Below are 12738 nucleotides of genomic sequence, written 5' to 3'. Positions count from 1 at the left end.
CCAGACTTGTTCTGTGATGGTAACTCCTCACCAGGTTAGTATCATATGCCCTGGCTATCAAGCATGCTTCTGATTCAGCTTCCTGTTTTCTTTTTGGAAGAATCCAGAGTTGATGTCTGCGTGTGCTGCTCTTTGATCTCTTTACATTGGGAGAGTCTGATATTTTCAAGGCCACACTCCACAGCAGTCTGCAAGTTTGAACTTGCCATGGAACCAGATATGCAGGCATCTAAAAGGCCCACATTGCAAGAACAATAGCTAAAAATCTCTCTTTCCGAAAGTAGAGTCCAGACCATTTATCACAGTCAGAGGCAATGCATGAGATGACTGTAACAAACAAATGAATGAGTGCCCAATAAATCACAGTAGCTTGATTAATCAATAAAGATATCGATTTTTTAAAAGTGATCTTTTGCATCCCCTCCCCACCCTCCACCAAGGGATTTGCACAGGCCACTGAAAGATAAATGTGTCTCCCATTCTTTGGGGCTTGTATTTGACCCAGTGTAATAGAAATTGATCATTATCTAAATGTTGTTTTGGCTAGAACGTTGTAATTTGCTGTATTACAATGTCTAAAGTGTTGCTTGTACAGGTGCCATCCTCTGTGGTTGCATCTTTTTATCATAAAGACTCATGCTTCTGATCAGGAATCCCCCTGGAGCTCTCTTTTCCCAGTTATATGTTGAAGAACAAGAAAACCAATAACGGAAATTTTCCTGACTTACCAGAGGCTACATGTGTGAAGACTATTGTTTGCCAGAGTCTGGTATTTTCTATCAGAAACTTACAGGAGTGAATAGGCCAGATCCTGTGCTAAGATGCCCAGTGCTTTATGTTTTTCCCAAGGAAGGAAAGATTCCCCAGTCCCCAGTAGGAAGCGTGGATTCTTCTCATACCACTGGTACTGGAGATCATGGCTATGGAGAATGTTTGCATGCTTTTCTTGGTGGGAGGAGATGGGAGCCAGTCCCCCATCCCTGGCACATTCCCAGCTCCCTTCTATCTCCTCTCTGTCTCCCACTGAGGAGCTCTCAGCCACTTACATCACAGGGAGTGGACAGCTTTCTCATCTTCTCCTTGGTCCAAGGTGACCTCAGAGGACTCAACACCATTTCGCACAAAGTCTGAAGTAGTGGAATCTAGAAGGTCAAAAAACTGACCACATGATTTGTCCTTTTTTTTTCTAGTGTGAAAAATGGCACTGGGTATTTTCTGAGTCCTAAAATCCTTGTATTCCTGGTTTATACAGCTTAAAATATTTTTTTAGTTAAAAAGTTGTCAATTTATTACTGACATCTCTGACATTATTACTGACATTACTCCTATCTCCTTCTAGTCTTATATCTTTGACCGTAATTTTACACTCTGGTGTGCCTCTTATTTTTAATTATTTTTTTTCCCCTAATCTCTTCTCAATGTTTACTCTTTCCCTAGATAAACCTATCCAATTACATGGTTTAAATACCAACCCTATGGTGAAAATTCCCAAATAGATATCAGCTTTTTAAAAATCTGAGCCCCAAACTTATACATGCCAGTGCTATACATGTTGCATCTTCACTTGGATGATTCACGAACAATTCTACCTTCATATGTCCATTCATGCATGCCAAGTCACTTCAGTCTTGTCCAACTCTTCGCAACCCTATGAACTGTAGCCTGCCAGGCTCCTCTCTCCATAGGATTCTCCAGGCAAGAATACTGAAGTGGGTTGCTGTGTCCTCCTCCAGGGGATCTTCCCAAACCAGGGATTGAACCCATTTCTCTTGCGTCTCTTGCATTGGCAGGTGGGTTCGTTACCACTAATGCTGCTGGGGAAGCTGCCTGCACACATGTAAAATGGCTATTTATCTACCCTCACACCTATTCTCACCCGGGCCTCCCCATTTCAGTGAGTAGTATCACTCTTTATTCACCTCTCTAAGCCAAGAATCACTCAACTAATCTTCAGAGAGTTGATAATGAGACTTTGTACAAGATACATCTAATTCTATCATATTTAAAGTCCTTCAGCATCTTCCCACAGTACTTAGAAGATAGCTCAGAGTCTTCACTATGGTCTTCAAGGCTGTGCCTGGCCTGGTTCCTGCCTACCCCTCAAGTCTCTCTTTATTCTGCTATTCTCTAGCTATGCTGACCTCCCTACTTTCCTTGAATATACTTTCTTTCTTGCCTTAAAATCTTTTCTGGCCTTAGATCCATTTTGGGTGGTTCCCTCTGCTTTAGGACCTATTTTGCTCCATATTTCTTATCTCTGGTGAAGCATCACTTCTTCAGATGTGCAATTTCCAACTCTCCTGTCCAAAGTAGGTCCCTCTCCTGTTGTTCTTAAAATACCTTAGTTTCCTGCCAACCACTAATCTCAACATGAGATTATTTTCTTGTTATTCATTTGTTACTTTAGTGTCTTTGCACCCCTCTCAGGAAATGTTTTTTTTTTTTGAGGCCAGTGACCACACCTCTCTTGTTGATTATTGACAATAAGCAGTGGTTAGGCCTGGCCCAACTTCTGGTACCTATGGGCATTTAATATATTATTTCTTGAATAAATAAATGTTAGAAATGATGAGTAAAGTTACTACACAGTTGGGCTTAACCTTTCTCAAGTCATTGTCTGCTACCAGACAATTGACAATACCAGGGGCTGGTGAGGGTGTGAGGCGATTGTTTTCTCAAGCACAGTTGATAGAACTATAAATAGGTATAACCCCTGGTGGCTCAGACTGTAAAGAATCAAGCTTCAATGCAGGAGACCTGGGTTTGATCCCTGGGAGAGCAAGATTCCCTAGAGAAGGGAATGGCAACCCACTCCAGTATTCTTGCCTGGAGAATGCCATAGACAGAGGAGCCTGGCAGGTTACAGTCCGTGGGGTTGCAAAGAGTCAGACACGACTGAGCAACTAACACTTTCACTTTCCTAGCTTTTCCAGAAGGCAGTCTAGTTGTAGAAAAGTATTAGACATATATGCTATATGATTCAGCAACCTTTTACTTTTAAATTTAATTTTATTTTTAATTAATTTTTATTGGCATATAGTTGATTTACAATGTGTTAAACTTAGGTATACAGCAAAGTGAATCAGTTATATATATATAACTGATTCTTTTCCCATATAGCTCATTACAGAGTATTGAGTAGAATTCCCTGCAGCAACCTTATTTTTAAAGAGTAATCACAAAATGAGCAGAGATTTATGCCCAAGGAGTGTATCATAGAGCTATTCATAGTGGCACCAAATTGGAAACAACCCATATATCCATTAAAATGGTTAAATAAATTATGGTACATAAAAACAATTGAATAATAGGTGACCATTACAAATGGTGTAGATCTATATTTATTGACATGGATGAATGTCCATGACATGTTGTTGAGTAAAATTATCAGTTTTCATATATTATGTACATATATAATGATTCCCTTCACACAAAATTGTTTACACTCAACTATATATATATATGTATATATATATAGAGAAAAGGGAGGAATGTTTATCCAAATGTTAGCAGTGATTGTACCTTGATAATGGAAATTCAAGTGATTTTTGTTTTGTCTTTTTGAGTTGTTTGGTTTCTATAAGGAGAATGTATATTTTTTTTACTAACAGTAAATCAATCTATACCTACTTTGCTGCTAGACACCATTGATAATAGTTTGGAAATATTTAATATGTATCCACAAATGAAGTTGCTCTGTAGTTTTATTTTATGGTTTTTTTTTTGGTTTTTGGTAGTAGGCTCCGCCAGTTAACTAAATAAAAACAATTGTAATTATCTCTGTTTTGTTTTTCTGTGCTCAAAAACAGTAATACTACAGAAATGATCAGATTTTTAAACCATTAAAATATCTAGGTTAGATGAACAGAGGGGAGGAAGGTGGTATTTCTTTGGCAACTTAAAATCTGTGATTATTGGACCATTCTGAATTACTATCTATTAGTCATATCAAACCATATTAGTCAAGTCAAAACCATAGTTTTGATATATCATATTTTCCTGGAAGATTCTTTATTTTTAAATATATTGAGATAAATTTTAAATAATTATATTTCAGAAATAAGATAATTCTGGTTATATTTCTGTTTTTCCTCCTTTTGATCAGTTAGCCTTATCAAGGCTTTATTCACTGTATTGTTTGTTTGCTTCAAAGTAATAGCTCTTTGATTAGTTGATTTTATTGGCTTTCTATTTTCTAATTAATTTTGTTCAGCTTTTAATCTTTATTAATAAAGATAAATCTGAAATACATTAGCATTTAAGCAGAATAGTCATATCACCTATGAAGGTGGAATCAGAAGGGCAAAATTCTCCCCTTCTTTCATTGGCTGAGGATACTTCCTCAGTCTCCTAAAGGTAACTGCCCCAAAAGGGAAATGGACCCATATTGGGAACAGTAATGTCCCCAACTGCTCAACTTACCATTTTGCTCAGTGCCAGGTAGAAGCCAGAGATGCTTAAGTGGATCTATGAGGGTTCTGGAGTCTGGCCACTTCCTGACATTTTGTGTGATTGATTAGATTATCACTGCCTTCTAGGGGCTAATAACCCTCTTCCACTTCTGTTTTGAAGGGTGAAAGTGAAAGTCTCTAAATCGTGTCTGACTCTTTGCCACCCCATGGTGTATACAGTCCTTGGAATTCCCCAGGCCAGAATACTGGAGTGAGTAGCCATTCCCTTCTCCAGGGGATCTTCCCAACCCAGGGATCGAATCCAGGTCTTCAGCATTGCAGGCAGATTCTTTACTAGCTAAGCCACAAGAAAAGCCCAACAATACTGGAGTGGGTAGCCTATCCCTTCTCCAGCGGGTCTTCCTGACCCAGAAACTGAACTGGGGTCTCCTGCATTGCAGGCAGATAGTTTACTAGCTGAGCTACTGGGGAGGGGTGAAGAAGGGGCTAATTAAGTTATGACGGGGTTCTCTCAACTACTCCCTGCACAGCTTTTTTCATCACTTCTAGCAATTTTAGTTTGGTAGGCCTATGCCTCAATCTTGTTCTTTTGGAAAGCCATTGAAACTTTCTAGTAAGTGGATTTCCAGCAGTGGTTGCTGATTATATTTCTTTAGATATTTGAATGGGAATCTGTAGAGAAAGTGGAATTAGAGATGTGAATTCACATGGCTATCTTGAACCAAATGTCTTTAAGATGACTTTTCATGGAGACACTTGGTCCCTTCTGTCTGCACAATAAGATGCATGTAATTGTACTTGGGGGAACATTTGGAGAGGGAAAGGGTAGATTTTCATTTGAATATATGTCCCTGAGTCTTTTTTTTTTTTTTCAGTGAAGTTACCTAATTATCAGTTTAGCTTTTACACTAGATACTATAACATATAATTTATTATATATTTGAGAATTTACAAAAAGTAGTGAGTACTTTTTGTAACAAATGTTTACTAATCAATGTTGGTTTAATCATAAGCCTTTTATAAATTAGTCTTACCTAAGTCAATGTTTTCTACTTAACCAAGAGTGTGTGTGTGTGTGTGTGTGTGTTTGGTACTATTCTCTTGTTAAAAAATAAAGATGAGGTTCATATGGCAAAGTCAGCCAAAGTTTTCATGCTTCACAGTTTTGCTGTGGGACGGGTCCCCCAGTTTTTTTGAACCCTTGGGAAGATTTCTCAACATGCAGATTAAGGAGCAAGAAAAAACAAAAAGCATTTCTTATAGCTAAAAAATAGCTACTCTACCTTGTGTCTTTAGAATACTGTTTATAAAAGAAAATGACAGCAGGTTAATCTCTGTTCTCCCTGTGAACTTGGAACTATTTGGATGAAGACACAGAGTTGTCATGCATTTCTAGGTGTGAAATCTGCTATCATGTTGGGAAAATATATATATATATTGTGTTTTTGGAAAGAACTATCAGAAACTGTCAGTCAGAAGAGACACAGGCACTATATTTAGTATCTTGAAGGCATTCTTCAGGTAGTACGATACTGATGAAACCAGTTGTTTACACACAGTTTACACACACATACTGATTCTAGTGGTTTTAGAAGAAGCAAATTTGTGACTTTACAGAAATGAATGCGATATATTTTGGGTGTTATGTTCACTGATTTTGATTGCTCAGTCCTCACGTCTGCTGCAGTTGCCTTCTATGGCAATGGTGCTTCTCTGCATTCAGTTCAGTCGCTTAGTCGTGTCCAACTCTTTGTGACCCCATGAATCGCAGCACACCAGGCCTGCCTGTCCATCACCAACTCCCGGAGTTCACTCAAACTCACATTCATTGAGTCGGTGATGCCATCCAGCCATCTCATTCTCTGTCATCCCCTTTTCCTCTTGCCCCCAATCCCTCCCAGCATCAGAGTCTTTTCCAATGAGTCAACTCTTCACATGAGGTGGCCAAAGTATTGGAGTTTCAGCTTTAGCATCATTCCTTCCAAAGTACACCCACAGCTGATCTCCTTTAGAATGGACTGATTGGATCTCCTTGCAGTCCAAGGGATTCTCAAGAGTCTTCTCCAACACCACAGTTCAAAAGCATCAATTCTTCAGTGCTCAGCTTTCTTCACAGTCCAACTTTCACATCCATACATGACCACTGGAAAAACCATAGCCTTGACTAGATGGACCTTTGTTGGCAAAGTAATGTCTCTGCTTTTCAATATGCTGTCTAGGTTGGTCATAACTTTTCTTCCAAGGAGTAAGTGTCTTTTAATTTCATGGCTGCAGTCACCATCCACAGTGATTTTGGAGCCCCCCAAAATAAAGTCTGACACTGTTTCCACTGTTTTCCCATCTATTTCCCATGAAGTGATGGGACCAGATGCCATGATCTGCATTTTCTGAATGTTGAGCTTTAAGCCAACTTTTCCCTCTCCACTTTCACTTTCATCAAGAGGCTTTTGAGTTCCTCTTCACTTTCTGCCATAAGGGTGGTGTCATCTGCATATCTGAGGTTATTGATATTTCTCCCAGCAATCTTGATTCCAGCTTGTGCTTCTTCCAGTCCCGCGTTTCTCATGATGTACTCTGCATATAGGTTAAATAAGCAGGGGGACAACATACAGTCTTGACGTACTCCTTTTCCTATTTGGAACCAGTCTGTTGTTCCATGTCCAGTTCTAACTGTTGCTTCCTGACCTGCATATAGGTTTCTGAAGAGGCAGGTCAGGTGGTCTGGTACTCCCATCTCTTTCAGAATTTTCCACAGTTTATTGTGATCCACACAGTCAGAGGCTTAATTCCCTTCAAAATGAAAAATACTGGGACAGGTAAGTAAAGACTGAGTTGTTGCCCATAGGAGTTTTTACATCAGATCCCCTTGATCTCTGCTGTGCCTGTTTTCTTGGAAAACTTCTGCTTGAATCTTTATCAGCCTGATTGAAAATTTTGTGATGAATGAGTCCACATTAGCATCCCTCTGGTGTGAGGCATCCATTTCTATTTTCTATATGGATCTCTTTTCATTTCTTGTTTTTACAAATTGATAAAGTACAGCAACCAGTAGTAGTTGATAAAGGGTAACAAAACCAGCAATAAACACCTGTAAAGATCATGTCTTAATCTAACCCATCCTTGTAACTGTTTGAAAATAGCATCTTAAAATAGAGTGCATTGCCATTCAAATCACTGAATTTAGACTCATGACTAGATCACAAGGACACCCACCCATGAGCTCACAAAGAGGGATGGAAGGGAAACGACAGTTGCCTATGCCTGGAGTGGCCTTTCAGTATAGATATGAAAAGTTGTGATATTCTGGGTATAAAACTAATGCTCCTGAGGATATTGAAACAAGGCATCTTGTTAACAGCAAAATTTATTTGTGTCTATCACGAATGTCATAGTGCCTTTTTATTATCTTCTTTATAAATCAGATAGATGTCTCTGCCCTTGGTGAGACTTCAGTTTCTTCATTTTCATTATTGAATCTTTCCCTTGTTCTTCATCCATTCTCAGATCTTCAGCCACTGGTCATGAGTTTCCAGACCCCTCTCCATGCAAGAGGGAAGCAAACAAGACCATCAAGTCTGGCATAAGAAGGTGAGAGAAGAGTCTTACTGTGTAGTCAGCTGAGCATCCCATTCCTGCCCATGATTCTTGGGCCTCTGGCAGCCATAGCAGCAATTTTCTTCATGTAGGCTTTGGGTTAAGAGGGTCCCTCTGTGGTTATGGTTCTCTGTGTAAGAGTTACTCTATAATCAATTTGGAAAGAAAAGAAATCAAGGTCATTTGAAACTCTCCTGATTAAATAGCTTAACTTTTGTGCCTATAGACCAAAACATTTGGTCACAACCATCTTCTTTTGGGGGGAGTTTTATTTACATTGCATTTCTCTGCTCGTTTATTCAAAAAAATTTTTTTTCATTAACTTTTAAATGGGAATGAGGTAAGGTAGTCTTTAGAATTCCTACTACCCACAATGAATTGCAATGATTATTATACTTCTGTAGGTATTAATTCACTTATGACATAAATTTTTATCGTGATATGTTTGCTCTTTGGGCTTTGCTCAAAAGGTTATTTGGGGTCTAAATATTGTGACCAGTGAAATACCAAGAGCCGAGGCAAGTTCTCCTGAAATTCAAAACTTTTGGGAGCACGGATTAAATTCTCTGCAGAGATTTTAGCCTAGAAATGACATTAATTCAGTCCCCGACACAGATAAGTTGATTCCTGGCCTTCAGATTTCTTCATCACTCCTCAGTGGTCTCCATTAACTGCCTCTAATCTTTGCAAGGTGTTTCCTTCTTCACACTCTGTTCAACCACCTTTTAGAACTTGCCAATTGTTTCCTACTGGGTCCCTGATTGATACACCTCTCTTCCTCTGCCAAGGGCAGGAGAACTATGGCAGGATATTCTTATTTAATTTTCAATGAGTTCCATGAGGGCAAGGACAATGGGCTTTGCTTTGCTCTGTCTGTTTTTATAAATGGATTAATTAATGTAGGAACATTGTTGGTCTGTCTTTGGGAAAATTATCAGTGAAGCAAGGAACAGGGGATCTTAAAATGATATTTACATTTATGCAAACATATCATAGGGTCTGAGCTATACGTGTCTTACGTAAATTGTTTGTATATTGTCAAAGCCAAGTTTCACCTTGCTGATCACAATATGAGAATGAAATAACCCATACTGGAAGAATTAATTCTTAAAATGTTTCAAGTAGTAGATGTGCTTTTTGAACACAGGCTTTTAAAAAATCTTCTCTTTTTCATTGCTGGTTCATGAGTACCCAGCCTGGAACATAAGGATTTTCAGATATTATTTCACACACATACTCTAGTAGTTTATTGTACAGAGATAGTGAAGGACAGGGAAGCCCGGTGTGCTGCAGTCCATGGGGTCACGAAGAATTGGACACAGTTTGGCAACTGAACAACAAATACATTAAAAGTTAATTAGTGGATTTGCAACTCTAGAACAGAAATATATTAAGTGATAATATGCTGAAGCCCAGAATCAGTCTGCATACTTACTGTTCAGTTGCTCTGTCATGTCCGACTCTGCGACCCCATGGACTGCGGCATGCCAAGCTTCCATGTCTTTCACTATCTCCCGGAGTTGAACTGTTATGCTCATGCTCATATAGAATAACAAAAATGTGTCATCCTCTAGTGCATTGATTTAATAGCTTTTTATAGATCTCAATCAAGCAATTATTCCCAAACCCCCGCTATTCTGACCTTTCTCATCATTGTTTTTCCTACTATAAAAATCATTTTGTACATATTACCAGGTACTGACCAGGAATCTTAAGCACACACTACCCCTAAATTCTTAAGCTTTAATCTTTTGCAGTAGCTCTTTTGTTATGAAGAGAAAGGTTTGCTCAGAGATACTAAAAGCAGCAGGCAGGACTTTGAAGATATATAAAAGGATGTTTTCTAAGTGTTCAGTGAAATACTTATTTATCTTTCTTTTTACTTATGGGACTCTTGATTGATTAATTTTTTCCAGTTCTCCAAATAATAAAGTTTACACTCTTTTTTTTCTTTTCTTTTCTTTTCAGTTCCCATTTATTTTTGGCTCTTGGGGCAATGTCATCTTTTCAATATGAAAAAAAGCAGCAAATTCATCACAATAGAATCTGAAGTGTAGAATAGGACAAAATCAAGAGGTGGGGAAGCAGTAGCAGAAGAGATGAGATGTTTGCCAAAAGATGGAAGGTGTTCTGTCCCCTGTCTAGGGAATGACGTTTAGGTGGCAGCACATACCTTTCCATATAGGTACAGAAGGGGCTGATATATATATATATATATATATTTTTTTTTTTTTGTAAGAAAAGATGGGGTGGGAAGGGGTTTTCTGGAGGCTTAGAGACCAAGGCTATCTCTTGCTTCTCTTGATGATCCCCTTTCTCAAACAGGGGAAAGGAGGGAATCCAATGTTATTATGAAGGAGATAAAGTGGAAGAGGAAGGGATTCCCACTTGATAGGGTGGGGGCCAGAAACTTGCAAAGGTAATAGCTCAGGACAGAGCTTGGAAGGAGTCTGAAAATGAAGATAATACTGTCAACACCTCTGCAGAAGCTGAGAGGAGCGGGGAGATACCTGGCACCTAGGACTTCAGTACCCTGGATGCCCTTCTCCAAACCCAACCCTTTCTGGTAGGGACTTCTCCCCACTGCTCAGTTTCCTTCCCCTGGGCCAGCACACCGGCCTAGGATGGCAGTCACTGATGCAGGTTTTCAGCACCCGGTTCTAAATGAGATTTGAGGAAACCCAGCCTCTTGGAGAGCTATCTCGAGAGGGAAATGTTAACTGGACAGATGTGAGGAGTGGGCACCAGAAGGAAAATGACAGGGTTACCCAGAATGGCAGAAATCTAGGCTCCCCAAGAGTGGAAAGAGAGAAGAGACATTCAACAAACAACAAATATTTATTGAGCGCCTATTATGTGCCAGGCACTGTTCTAAAATCCCCTCCCCCCCAAAGAAAAACAAGATAGAGGCAGAAAATGCAAATTCTGAGGGAGAGGAAAGGGGTCGTTGAGGAAGAAGGCTGAGGGGATTAAGAAGCCTAAGGTGATAGGGACTTGGCCTTAGGCCTTCTCTTCGGCCTCCTCACTGAAATCCTCTTCCTCTTCTGCGGTGGCATCCTGGTACTGCTGGTACTCGGAGACGAGGTCATTCATGTTGCTCTCAGCCTCAGTGAACTCCATCTTATCCATGCCCTCACCTGTGTACCCGTGGAGGAAGGCCTTCTAGCAGAAAATGGCCGTGAACTGCTCTGAAATACGCTTGAACAGCTCCTGGATGGCCGTGCTGTTGCCAATGAAGGTGACTGCCATCTTGAGACCACGGGGTGGGATGTCACAAACAGCTGTCTTGGCGTTGTTGGGGATCCATTCCACGAAGTAGCTGCTGTTCTTGTTCTGCACGTTGAGCATTTGCTCATCCACCTCCTTCATGGACATCCGCCCACGGAACACAGCAGCCACGGTGAGGTACCGGCCATGGCAGGGGTCACAGGCAGCCATCATGTTCTTGGCATCGAAGACCTGCTGGGTGAGCTCAGGGACAGTGAGGGCCTGATACTGCTGGCTGCCATGGCTGGTTAGAGGGGCAAAGCCAGGCATGAAGAAGTGGAGGTGTGGGAAGGGCACCATGTTGACGGCCAGCTTGCGGAGGTCAGTCTTGAGCTGGCCAGGGAAGCGGAGGCAAGTGGTGACTCCACTCATGGTGGCCGAGACGAGGTGGTTCAGGTCTCCGTAGGTTGGTGTGGTCAGCTTGAGGGTGCGGAAACATATGTCGTACAGGGCCTCGTCAATGCAGTAGGTTTCATCAGTGTTCTCCACCGGCTGATGGATGGAGAGGGTGGCGTTGTAGGGCTCAACCACAGTGTTGGACACTTTGGGTGAGGGCACCACACTGAAGGTGTTTGTGATGCGGTCAGGATACTCTTCACGGATCTTGCTCATGAGCAAGGTGCCCATTCCGGAGCCAGTGCCCCCACCCAGCGAGTGGGTCAGCTGGAAGCCCTGCAGGCAGTCACAGCTCTCGGCCTCCTTCCGAACCACATCCAGGACCGAGTCAACCAGCTCGGCTCCCTCTGTATAGTGGCCCTTGGCCCAGTTGTTGCTTGCCCTGGACTGACCAAAAACAAAGTTGTCTGGTCTGAAGATCTGACCAAAAGGACCTGAGAGAACAGAGTCCATGGTTCCAGGTTCTAGATCACCAAGATAGCACGAGGGACATATTTGCTACCTATGGCTTCATTGTAGTACACGGAGATGTGGTCCAGCTGCAGGTTGCTGTCCCCATGATAGGTGCCGGTGGGGTCGATGCCATGTTCATCACTGATCACCTCCCAGAACTTGGCACCGATCTGATGGCCACACTGACTGGCCTGGATGTGCACGATTTCCCTCATTGTTAAAATTTATTCTAATCCTTTTGCTCGCCTCAAAGTGTGCACGGGGCAAAAAAATAATATGGAATTAGTTTTTCTCTGCTGCTGGTCGCAGGGTGGAAAGATAGAATGGGACCCGGAGGCTGAAGCAGTGAGGTCCGAACGTGGTGGCAGGAAGGTTCTGAGAACAAGTTTACACTCTTAACACTGGCAATTATCTTTCACCCAGAACTCCTTCTAAGTAAATTTTATTTTCTTTATAATCCTTATTACATGTAAAATTTTCTTAATATATTTATCTTTTTAAAAATCTTTCTTCTCCATAAGAATATAAACTCCATGAAGACTGGTACCAGCTTTATTCTTAGATCTTGGGAAGTATTTGACATATAATATGGATGGAAAAAAAATTTATGAAATAA

General features: G+C 40.8%; 1 pseudogene; it reads right to left on the bottom strand.

The window, feature by feature from the left end:
- Window positions 1-10801: 10801 nt before the first annotated feature.
- LOC129624141 (tubulin beta chain-like) lies at window positions 10802-12337 on the bottom strand (annotated as a pseudogene).
- Window positions 12338-12738: the final 401 nt, after the last annotated feature.

The sequence above is a fragment of the Bubalus kerabau genome, chromosome 12, assembly GCF_029407905.1.
Source record: "Bubalus kerabau isolate K-KA32 ecotype Philippines breed swamp buffalo chromosome 12, PCC_UOA_SB_1v2, whole genome shotgun sequence".
In the NCBI taxonomy this organism is placed as follows: Eukaryota; Metazoa; Chordata; class Mammalia; order Artiodactyla; family Bovidae; genus Bubalus; species Bubalus kerabau.
The sequence above is the reverse complement of the archived record's forward strand: the minus strand, read 5'-3'. Positions and strand labels throughout refer to the sequence as shown.